General features: G+C 41.7%; 1 long non-coding RNA gene across 1 annotated transcript; it reads right to left on the reverse strand.

The window, feature by feature from the left end:
* Positions 1 to 1,815: 1,815 nt before the first annotated feature.
* LOC310761641 lies at positions 1,816 to 10,472 on the reverse strand. Its single transcript, XR_014547620.1, has 3 exons — positions 10,346 to 10,472; positions 7,013 to 7,120; positions 1,816 to 2,237 (listed from the first exon to the last, which is right to left on the reverse strand). It is a non-coding gene; the product is annotated as an uncharacterized lncRNA (long non-coding RNA).
* Positions 10,473 to 12,371: the final 1,899 nt, after the last annotated feature.

Here is a 12,371-nt window from a genome sequence, read left to right on the forward strand (position 1 = left end):
GCTTCAGGATGAGAACAGAAAACGTGCTCCGGCGGCGCAGCAGCAGCAGGAAGCCCCATTAGCTAAAGTGGTGCTTCAGGTTAAGAACAGTTTCAGGTTAAGTACAAACCTCCAGAACGAATTAAGTACTTAACCCAAGGTACCACTGTAGTTGTTTATTTCCTTGACATCTGATGGGAGGGTGTTCCATAGAGCAGGTGCCACTACCGAGAAGGCCCTCAGCCTGGTTCCGTGTAACCTCACTTCTCACAGTGAGGCAACCACCAGAAGACCCTCAGAGCTGGACCTATATACACATACACACTCATGGAATCAGAGCTGAAAGGGATCTCGGGAGATCAAGGCCTACATTCTCCATGTTATTCCTGATAGCCTGAGTGCCTTTCTTGATGTATATGTTCTCCTGGCCATCAAGAAGAAACAGTCTAAAGTTCACATTGCGTGGAATATCAAAGTTCATGAGGCTTTACACTGCACAGATAATATTAATTATGCTTCTTGAACTTAGGTCTTTTGTTGAACAAGGCAGATATCTAGTTACTCACTAGTTATCCATTATTAGTAACAGAAAATTGATAATCCTTCAGTTGCTACAATGAAACATGAAAGAAACAGATTGTGAAAAGAAAGAGATTGCACCAATGTGTCAATATTTGCTCAAATTGACCACACACCCTTCAACCTACCAACTCAGCATGGTCACTGCTATTCATAGTCACACCTATACGCAAGTCCTAGAAAAAAGACATTCGGTACTAATAAACTAGCAAGCTCTGCAAAAGCAGCAAATAAAGTTGCCAGGGAAGAAGCAGAGATTTTATGGGCTTCATTTGCACTGATTGTCACTATAAAAGTAATTAAGTTGTGAATGTAAGTTTTGAATGCACTTCAATTAAAAAGATCAACATTACATATTTCTTCATAATCACAAATTCCCATTCTAACAAACATGACATGATTTCAAAAGTGTATGTATGATCATATTCCAGAAGGTTGCCAGAAGATGCTTGTCTCTCTAATTTTGTGTTATATCATGCTGATTCCATGGCATCCATTCTGCAGTTGGTTCCCCCAGCACTCCCTCAAAATTTGAGATGTGTCCACTAGTCTAAAAATGTTGGTGACCCTGAGCTAGAGCCTAGGCCATTCACACAACTGAATGACATTCAAAGAACCAGTATGATGTAGAGGCTTAGTGTCAGATGGGCAACTGGGAGACCACAGTTCAAATCCTCTCTCCACCATGAAATTCAGAGAGTGAGCTTGGGACAGTTTCTCTCTCAGCCTAACTTACTTCACAGGGTTCTTGTGAGGAAAAAATATGAGTTCAAAGATTGAAGACCATTTATTACATTTTAGTTAATTAATATTACTTCCTATGTAAAATAAATGCATGTTTTTCATGAAATAAGTGCCTTTTAAAAATTTGTAATTATTCTTCAACATCAGTCATTCCAAATATTTCCCACATTCATTATCCCATGTATCATATCATAGTTCTAAGAACACTTCCAGACATGTTTTTTTTAAATATAAAAACACATTGATTGAGTTTGAGCAATGGCACACCTCAAATTTTAAAAAAGGATATACAAAGTCCTGTGCAATTTTATTCCTCATTTTTTCTCCCAATACTTCTTGGAATTTGTTGCCAAGGAGTGTGGTGGAGTCTCCTTCTTTGGAGGTCTTTAAGTAGAGGCTTGACAACCATATGTCAGGAGTGCTCTGATGGTGTTTCCTGCTTGGCAGGGGGTTGGACTCGATGGCCCTTGTGGTCTCTTCCAACTCTATGGTTCTATGATTCTATGATTCTTATTTGGCAGAAAATTCAGTAAAAATGAGAAGCCTAGCTTTTAAACAGCTTGTTTATTTAATATTCACTAGATGGCAGTGCAGCCTCAGTAATGGGAATTTTTAAGTACATAGCAGGTTAAAATGATTTCATCCAATATATACTAACGCCTGTTTCAAACTTTGAACAGTCCATTAACAGAGAGCACTTTTGTGTCTTTATCTTACCCCAGACTTGGACTGGATATCCCTTCAAATAGAGGATGGCTGTCCTTTTTAAAGTAGTACCCATGGCCACTCAGTACTTTCAATCACTTTGAGATTTTCATATTGGCCTTTTCAGAGAGGCCAAGTAGGGTCACATTGCAATTCAATATATTAGGAGGTTCAAGAGTAGGTATTCCAATTTTTTCTAGTGCACATCCGAGTAGCTTTAGGAACACCACCTGTAAATATTGTGGAAAATATTTAAAGTACCATATTCCATGCAGGGTTGACTTAACTGTAAGGTACTCACAACATTCCTATGAGCGTTAATCGTCTTATCTGTCTAAGAAATGTATATACTGAAAGGGTTGGTAGTGTTCTGTGAAGGATTTCTCATTCCATTCTCTTTTCCCAAACTAACCCTTCATTGTTTCAGGACATTCTTTATTTCAGCTATTCTGCCATTTATGAGGTTATGCAAACTGTGCTCAGATCTGCTATGTAACTGTGTAATTCTACAGATATTTACAGCCTGTAACATTAAGGTTGGTTGTAGTGTACTTCTCATCCTATACATTAATTTTCCAGTGCTGAAAGGAATCGTAACATAATTATGACATAAGCATGCTATGTTTTGGGGGGAGGTTTACCATATGATAGAGTTTTTAAAGGTAATATTGCTAGATATAACATATAGCAGAGTGCAGAACCTGTGACTCTCTTCTGGGAAGATGGGTGTTAGGAATTCAGAAACATCTGGATGGCTGGATTTCCCTATCCCTGGCATTGATTTTACAACATTTCATCATTTTTGCATGGCTAAAAACTGGGCATTGCATTTTAAAATTTCCAGCCACCTTTAAGCTTCAATTGTGCCCATTTCTCACTGTGAAATTCTAATCAAGATGAGTGAAAGATGGTGCATAAAAAAAAATCCAGTTGAAACTTAATCATCAGCCTACCTGACCATCCCATGTGCCATTTGTATCTGGCAAATAGACTGTAATGTCCCTGCATTCACTTGGGGACTTTTATCTGTTGGCTTGAGACCACAAGTCTAATTACTCACTTTACTGAAACAGAGGAGGAAAAGGAACGAAGGAAAAACATACACATACTATTCTCAGTGTTGTTGTCACACTTTTCCCTGGAATATCCATACCTACCAAGGATAATTATCTCAAAGCTTAGAATATCTTGAGAAGAGTTGACTACGTAAGTACTTGCATCACAGAGGTTAAGGCGGGGGGGAAACATCTCCATGTTAAAAGTGTTTTCAACATATAGAACAATTTTCAATAACATGGGGGGGTGGGACCACAGATCTGGACCTGGACTCCTTTCAGTACTTCACTCTTACATTAAAGTTATACTTCTCAGATAAAAATTAAAAACATGGAGTGCTCTGCTCCTGTGACACTTGTTGCCACCAGACCCCCGAAGAAGAAATGGAACAAGTAGGACTTGGAGCAGTCCTAATTTGGCCAGGTCCGCTCCCCCACAATGGATGACCCAGGTGACCTTCGCGCCCCCTCCCATTAAGGAATTCCAAGGCAGTCTCCTTCAGACCAGGGATCACTAGTGTAGCTTGGGGGGAGGGGTACACTGGATGGCAATTTACCGTGGTGCCTGCAGCGCCCTGCAGCTGAGGGGGAGGCAGCAGGCGGACATGAACCCCACACCACATTTTCAGGTGGCACAGTGTTTGCAGCTGGGGGGGGGGAGGCAGTGTGGGATGTGATACGTAAGTAGCAGTCAAGTACAACATTCCTGGTTTCCCAGAGTGGACATGCGGGGGAATGTTTGGACCAGCCAGTCAAAAGCTTCCTGTTTCCTCCTGGCTGGGACATACTTCCTTTGTATGTGACTAGAGGTGGGCATTACCTTACCTGTCCAGGTAACAAAAAGGACAAGGCATGCAGCACTCTCTCTCTCTTTGACTTCCTCTGTCGTTGGAGCAAGCACTCTCTCTCTCTTTGACTTCCTCTGTCGTTGGAGCAGCATTTAGCTAGAGATGCTCTGCCAACAGAGGACACTGGGATTATCCCCATACAGTCATACCTCGTGTTGCATTAGGTTCATGTTGCGTCTCTTCGGCTTGGGAACGCGGCAAACCCAGAAAGTGTATACTTCTGGGTTCCGCTCTGTGTGTGTGTGTGTGTGTGTGTGTGTGTGCAGAAGCGTTCTGCGGGCTTCACACATGCGCAGATGCACTCTATCGTGCCACTCTTGTTACAGACCTTTCAGGGTGCAAATGGCACCCCGAAACAGATCGAGTCTGTAACTAGAGGTACCACTGTATGGGATAGCTCCACATGTATATACTTTGTAACTAAGCCTGCCTTCTGGGATCCAACTGAGAACAGAATGTGAGTAAACTACTTTTATATAAAAAAAAATTTTTTCCTTCCAGTAGCACCTTAAAGACCAACTAAGTTAGTTCTTGGTATGAGCTTTCGTGTGCATGCACACTTCTTCAGATACTTCTTCAGGTATCTGAAGAAGTGTGCATGCACACGAAAGCTCATACCAAGAACTAACTTAGTTGGTCTTTAAGGTGCTACTGGAAGGAAAAAAATTTTTTTGTTTTGACTATGGCAGACCAACACAGCTACCTATCTGTACTTTTATATACTTTACACAAGATTGTGGAGTGTTTTAAGAGGGATATAAAGGATGTTACCAGGAACCTAATAGTGAGAGGCTTACACAAGCCTGCAACCAGCTACCCACTGTGCGTTTAAAAGAGGAATATGAAACTCTGCGAAGTAAAGGAACTTGATAGCACAAGTTAGGAAGGATATTAATAAACAATATATCCTCTCCTGCCTTTCTGAACATTCCCATAGGCAGCGGGCAGAGCGGACTCCATGCAAGCCCCGGCTCTGCGCAGAGCACCCTGCCCAGATTGCCCCACCCTGTGGACGGCTCACCCCACCCCATGGACGGTTTGCCCCACCCATCAGGCACATGCACAGCCCCACGTGCCCGAGCAGCTAGCTATGCCGCTGTCAGGGATGGAGCAAATTTGCAGGAATGTCATTCTCAAAGAACACTACAGAGCTCAAGGTTCCTTGAGGTACTGGAGATCAGGGGTGGGTGAGCTTTTTGGTCTGAGGGCCATATTCCCTCATGGGTGACCTTCTGGGGGCCACATGCCAGTGGTGGGTGGGGTCAAAAGCAAAAGTGGGCAGAACAAGGGACAAAAATTGGGCAGAGACCAATAGATGACTCTTAGGTTTGTACAGTAGGCGGCATTCCAGCTATGTGTATTCAGGCAAGGAAGAGGCTTTGTCAGAGTTAAGGTACATTCTAGCCAGGGAAATGCACTTGAAGGCCCTTGCTGGGGACATGGTGCTAGTAAGACAATCCTGGACTATATGGACTTTTTCATTCATAAGCCAGTTTCCTGTGTACCTATCTTAGCTGTAACAAGTGGGGCTACTCCAGAACTATTTTGGAGCAAGTGCTTTGAAGAATACAGCCTGTGTGAGAAAGAGGAGTCCCTTCATCCACATTTGTAGATGATGCAAGTTCAAGACCCCACCAGTAATTATAGCTATTTGTAAAGCCACAAACTACATCAAACACCTGCCTCATTTACAGGAAAAAGAAACCACTTACTAGGGATAACATTTTCTAGGATACGTACAGTATTAGCAATTTCATTTGCAATGATTTCATTTAACGATAGTTCACAGTAAATCACTTCCAGAAAGGCACACACAAGGAAATGGGAGTTTGGTCATCTAATGTAGCACACACACAAAAGCTCTCTAATGCAATTTTGAAATGCTTTTCTGCTGTGGCCATTTATTCCTATTCTAGGCTAAGCTGTGCACCATTTAACCATCCCACTCATTGGAAAATGAATTTTCCCAAGCATCATACTGTCATTAGCAATAGCAAGAAGCAAATGGTTCACAAATTTATTGACAGCTGCACAAATTATTATAGCTAGGAAGTGGAAGGGGCAAGCAGAATATAAAATGGAAGAATGGTATAAAAAGGTGTGGGATATACCTATTAATGATAAATTAACATGTGCCATTAAAGTAAGATGGGGAATTTGCAGGAGAAGGATTTTGAGGAGATATGGAAGGTGTTTGTAGAATTTGTACTGTTAAAATGGAAAGGGGTCAAACCATTGCAAGAGGTGTTGAAATTTTGGGAAGTTGGATACTTAGAAGGGAATGGTCTCGGTGGTGGGGTGCACATTTTTATTCTTATTTATTTATGATTATTACTTTGTAAAAAGAAAGAAAAGAACCAAAACAGACACATGTAATGTGAGGTGTATGGAACAAAATAAATACACATAGGAAGTTGCTTTATATTGAGTCAGGCAATTGGTTCATCTAGCTCAGTCTTGTCTACACTGATCGGCAGGTGCCCCATCAGACTTTCAGACAGGAGTCTTTTCCAGGCCTAGCTGGAGAGGAGACGTCAGTGATTGAATCTGTGACCTCATGTGTGCAAATCATTTCTTCTGCCATTGTGCTACAGCCCTCCAGTCTTGTGGAGTTCCACACGGTAGGCATCATGTTTAAACTGGGCCACTGGTATCTACACATGCAGTGGAAGCTACCAATATGGCGTGCACCCACATCACAGATTGTTGTTGTTGTTGTTTAGTCATTTAGTCGTGTCCGACTCTTCGTGACCCCATTGACCAGAGCATGCCAGGCTCACAGATTGTAAGTACCTACTAATACTTCAGCTGAAGGAACCATAACCAGAGTTAAATATGGCACCAATCATACAGAATCCAATGGAACAACACATTCCTATACATGTCTTCTCAGAAATAAGTCCCACTGAGTTCAGTTGTGCTTATTCCCAGGTAAATGGGAATAGAAATGCACCCTTTTTAACATGCCTGGTATCATCAGACACAAGTGTTCAGTGGTAAGAGAAGACCTTTTGCTAAACTGCACCAAGTAACTTCTGCTCATTTGCTCCCAATATGCAAAAACTGCATTAACTGATGAAAGAGTAGACTGACTTTACTGACCTATCTCACAGTGGTAGCCTATCCATTCCTCTGGACAAAGGCATAAGTGATCTGGACAGATTCCATTGTTTTGGCAAAAGCATGGAGGTTCTGCTGGAGGTGTTGTAGCTGTTCCAAGAAAATGTAAACATGAAACAAAGAAAATGGCTCTTGCAAAGATTGTACGAAGATATATATCCTTTATTATACTTGTAGGCATGGCAGGAAATAAGAGCATTCCATGTCTCAAGGCTATTGCTCTCACAGCAATGAGAAAAGGATGCCACATAAGCCCCCCTGTCTAAAATGTCCCACCATTGCATCACCACACCATAACATTGCTAATGTAATGTGGTGAAAGTTGCCTGATCTTATTCTACAATGCACCTAAGCATGGTTTTAAAAACATAATCAGCAGATCAAGAGCTCTGTTGATTCAACGCTTGTAAAAGATCAAAGGGCAATATGCCTCTCATACACCATAGCAACTATTGTAGTCAATACTTTATCATCTTTCTCTGACAGCGCAACAGCCATGTGACATATGTGGTTGGTTTTCCAATAGGGAACAGAGGCTGAAGGACAGAGATGTCCACAGAATCACTGAATGAGTCCATGAGAGAGACTGAATATAAACTGAGCCATGGGAGTTGCTAGGTACTTAAAGAACTAGGGGCCCAGGCCTGAGCTGGGACACAAAGGTGCATAAATATATGTGTACAAAGCTGCTCACATAGCAGACTTCCACTTGCACAGTGGATCTTTCCCCTCCTCTCCTCATCCTCATAATCTGCTCTAGGGGGTTGCCAGACCTTTGCGGCAACTTTTGGAGGAGGTTGGGAGGAAGAGAGGAATGCGAAGTCTCACTGTGTGTACAGAATTCCTATTGTGTTGCATTTATATATGTATGTAATTATTTATATTTTTTACATTTATAGCCCACCTTTTCTCCAAGTTGCTCAAGGTGGCATACAAACATGGCGGTCCCTCTCCCCCATTTTATCTTCACAAAAACTCCTCTGAGGTGGGTTAGACTGAGATTCTGGGTCACCTAGAGAGCTTTGTGGACGAGTGTCCATTTGAACCCTGGGGTTGTATCCAACTAAGTTCTGCTCAGAGCAGACCCATTGAAATGAATGGCCCTTAGGCATGTTAATTAATTTCAACTGGCCTACCCCGAGTAGAACTAGCATTGCCTACAACCCCTATTCCCTCCAGGTCCCACTTTGACACTCTAACCACCGGATAGAACCAATACAGTGCCCTGTGGCAAATTGCTGTGTGCCTGGTTGTGCAGTAATCAATGTAATTATTTTTTTTTTACAAGGAAGGAAGAGGCAGGAGATCAGGGGTAGAGCACAGAAAGCTTAAGGCTCAGGTCCTCTGGACTGGCAACACCCTTGACTCCAGCTCTCCCAGATCCAGCTCTGTATCTCAATTCATTCAGCCACAATGTTCCTACTGGTGTTCATTCTACTATAATGTTGCCATGGCTGGTTGCAATCACTTTTGGCAGAAACAGTAAGAATATTGGATTTCAAGGATAGTTATATCCTAATACTTCTGTATTTTGTACAGTTGCGTTTTTCAAGTATATGCATGGGTTAAACTACAGGTATTTTTGTACCTGTTTATAGAAATATTTATATGTCACCAACTACAATAGGTAGTTATTTCTTTGACATCAGATGTCAAAGAAATTATCAACTATCTGATGTTTAGAAGACATCTGAAGGCAGCCCTGATTAGGGAAGTTTTTAATAAGTGATGTTTTAATGTATTTTTAATCTTTTGTTGGAAGCCGCCCAGATGGGTGGGGTATAAATAATAATAATAATAATAATAATAATAATAATAATAATAATAATAATTTATTATTATTATTATCAAGGTGATGTACGTAAGTATAAAAACACATTAATGCGATAACATCAAAATATAGCACAGCATCCATTAGAAACTTTATAGCAACTATCAAATATACACAACACAGTTCAAATATGCATAACAAAGTATGCATTATGTTATATCCATTCATTCATTTATTCACTTTATATCCCTTCCTCCCAAAGGAGCCCAGGGGAGCAAACAAGTGACAGAACAAGAAAAACCATGTTTAACACAACTTTGAATCAATTGCATTCCAGGTGCAGACAATGAAAGATCTCTGCTTAGAAGGCTTGTTGGAAGAGGAAAGTCTTTAGTAGGAACCGAAAAGACAGCAGACATGACACCTGTTAATATTTAACAGGCGGGAAATCCACAGAGTAGATGCTACAACACCAAAGCTTCAGTTCCTGCTTTGTGCGGTACAGGCCTCCTGATAAGATCAGATCCCCACAGGCAAAGTGCAGTGATCAAATGGGTATATAAAGGGTGAAACAATCTTTCAGGTATTGTAGATCTAGTGTTGCAGCTCATGATACAGTAACATATACAGCAATCCTTCCAGATGCCATAGGCAGTTAACCTTGTATAAAAGCCTAAGACTAACTGAAAAAAAGTAAATGGACATTCTAACAAGCAAATTGCTGAGTCTGCCATCCTAAACATACAGTTTTGTGCCACCCCAACTTCTGAGCAGCAGTGGTTCCAGGCACTAACCCAGGGTTCGGTTTTCTTGGAGTAAGGGACAGCAGAGACTGTGGTGTCTTTATGATATATGGTTTATTTACACATATATACAACCTGAGCCTGCGGTGGAAGGGCTCACAGCATTAACACCCTGTCAAGAAGGTCTTGCTTCTCCCATAGTCACAACCTTGTCTTCAAGCAGAAGTCAAGCATGGCTCTGTTTTCTGATTTCTGCCTGCTTCTAGCCCAGCTCTCTCTCACAACTCTGGATTTACCTTTCTCAGCGCCAGCCAGGTGAGAGAGGACGACACCCATGTGCCCTCTGGCACAGAGCAGCTTCCTCTGTTAGACTAAAGACTGTACTTAGGCGGTAACTATGGCCCTTTCCTGGCTAATTCAACAATGGAATCGTCCATTAGATGTTAACCCTTGCTGGATCCAGGAATTAGAAGGGATTCGAGCCTCATGCAGCCTAACCTGCACACACATAACCTGCCAACTCACAACAGTACTTCATAGGCTCTGTGGAACACTGCAGGGCACACTTCCAAAGAAACATAGTTAGGAGCCATCTGTTGATCAGATAAATTAAATCCATCCAAGCTAGCCAGCACACTGTGTAGAACATCCTGTTACATACATAAGTTAATTCAAATAATAATAAAAAATGCTTCCGCAACACACTTCTGATTTAACAGCCAGTACTACTCGCCATGAGCTCACAATTCTTATCTTAAATCAGGTAGGTAAACTGAAACTTACAGAGAGTTCTTTATTTACCTGATGCAAACCTGATAAGGAGCTCCCAAATGCATAGTGCCCAAAGGACAATGATCCCTGTGGCACAAAAAATGCCAATGACAGTTTTCAGGCCGGGCCGCTATGAAGGCATACAGTGTTGTAGCAGGTACCCTCTCCTGCTTTATTGGGGAGCTTATGCTCCACATTTCCTTGTTGTTGTTGTTGTTGTTTAGTCGTTTAGTCGTGTCCAACTCTTTGTGACCCCATGGACCAGAGCACGCCAGGCACTCCTGTCTTCCACTGCCTCCTGCAGTTTGGTCAAACTCATGCTGATAGCTTCGAGAACACTGTCCAACCATCTCGTCCTCTGTCGTCCCCTTCTCCTTGTGCCCTCCATCTTTCCCAACATCAGGGTCTTTTCCAGGGAGTCTTCTCTTCTCATGAGGTGGCCAAAATGTTGGAGTCTCAGCTTCAGGATCTGTCCTTCCAGTGAGCACTCAGGGCTGATTTCCTTAAGAATGGATAGGTTTGATCTTCTTGCAGTCCATGGGACTCTCAAGAGTCTCCTCCAGCACCATAATTCAAAAGCATAAATTCTTCGGCGATCAGCCTTCTTAATGGTCCAGCTCTCACTTCTATACATCACTACTGGGAAAACCACAGCTTTAACTATACGGACCTTTGTTGGCAAGGTGATGTCTCTGCTTTTTAAGATGCTGTCTAGGTTTGTCATTTCCTTGTTATCAATCAGCTATTAACTACTTCTCTGACCTTTAATGACAGCTGCTTAGCCCTTGTTCCATCTTAAAGAGGCTACATACTCAACTCCTTTTTACTTCAGGCGCTTTCAAAGTCAATAGCACTGCTGCAATCCAAACAGAAAAATCCGGTTTTGAGTTCATAAAGCAGCCATGAAAACATATTTACTTTTTAGTCGTACATTTCCTTTACACTAACTGAAAGCATTCTGCAATAACAGATAAAACTGTGAAATCATATGGCAGTTGTACAAGCTGTGCAAACACAGAAACCTGGATTATATTAAAAAAAAGGAGGGGCTTTTAGCTTTTCCCAAAGAAAAATAGAGTTGGCATTCACTAAATTTTACCTAATTTGAAACTGAAGGTGAATTCAAATTTGAAGATTCCTGCTCAGTCGAAATATCCACAGGGATGTTTGGGTGGCAGTCATTCAAAATAATTACAGAAAGGGCCAAACTACACACATTATGTTGACTGTGATGTTGTGTCGTTCTGTTAAAAACGTTAAGCAGCAACTATGAGGAGTGATCAGGATTGGACCCAGTGGGAGATTCCACTCAAAAGCAAAAACCATCTTTGGAACAGCCCCCCCCCCAAACTGCAACAAGGAATGGAATTCTTCTCCAGACCCATTCTGCTAACTACCACACCTTCATAATGCAAGTGCATTAAAACCTGCCCTTTAGATGCAAAAATGCATTCAGTTGTCACATCATGTTTGGCCCCAAGTCCAAGCCGTCTTTAAGCTGTATCTCAGACTAATTCACTAGCTGTGATCTAAAGACAGTTACTTAGAAGTGAATGAAATCAGTGGGACTAATTTCCAGTTCTAAATGAGAGCAGAGGCATAGGTGCTGTTGCGGTACCACCTGTAACCAGCGGATTGCTTTGACTTCAGAATAAACACTATTTACTTACTGGATAAATTTAACGGAAGCAGAATACATTCCTAAAGCTCCGGAGAAATGTTTCCAGATGCAATCAGTACTAAGCTGCAGCCCATAATGACACTAATGCACTGTGATGAGCAGGATGGGAAGGCTTGATTCCTGTTCTTAAAGCCCAAACAGGATGCAGTAGTTAAAGGTTGCTTTCTTCCTCCTCCATGGGTGTAGCCAAGGGGAGGCAGCTCCCCCCCCCCCAGATCAAGTAAATCAATAAAAAATAACTAGCTGAGGTTTTGCCCTCCCCTACAACATAAATCCTGGCAACGCTCATGCCCTTGAAATAAAAAATTTAAGGTCATATATATATATATATATATATATATATATATATATATTCATAACTGCATATATAAACCA

The sequence above is a fragment of the Podarcis filfolensis genome (assembly GCF_964270895.1).
Source record: "Podarcis filfolensis genome assembly, chromosome: 4".
Lineage (NCBI taxonomy): Eukaryota > Metazoa > Chordata > Lepidosauria > Squamata > Lacertidae > Podarcis > Podarcis filfolensis.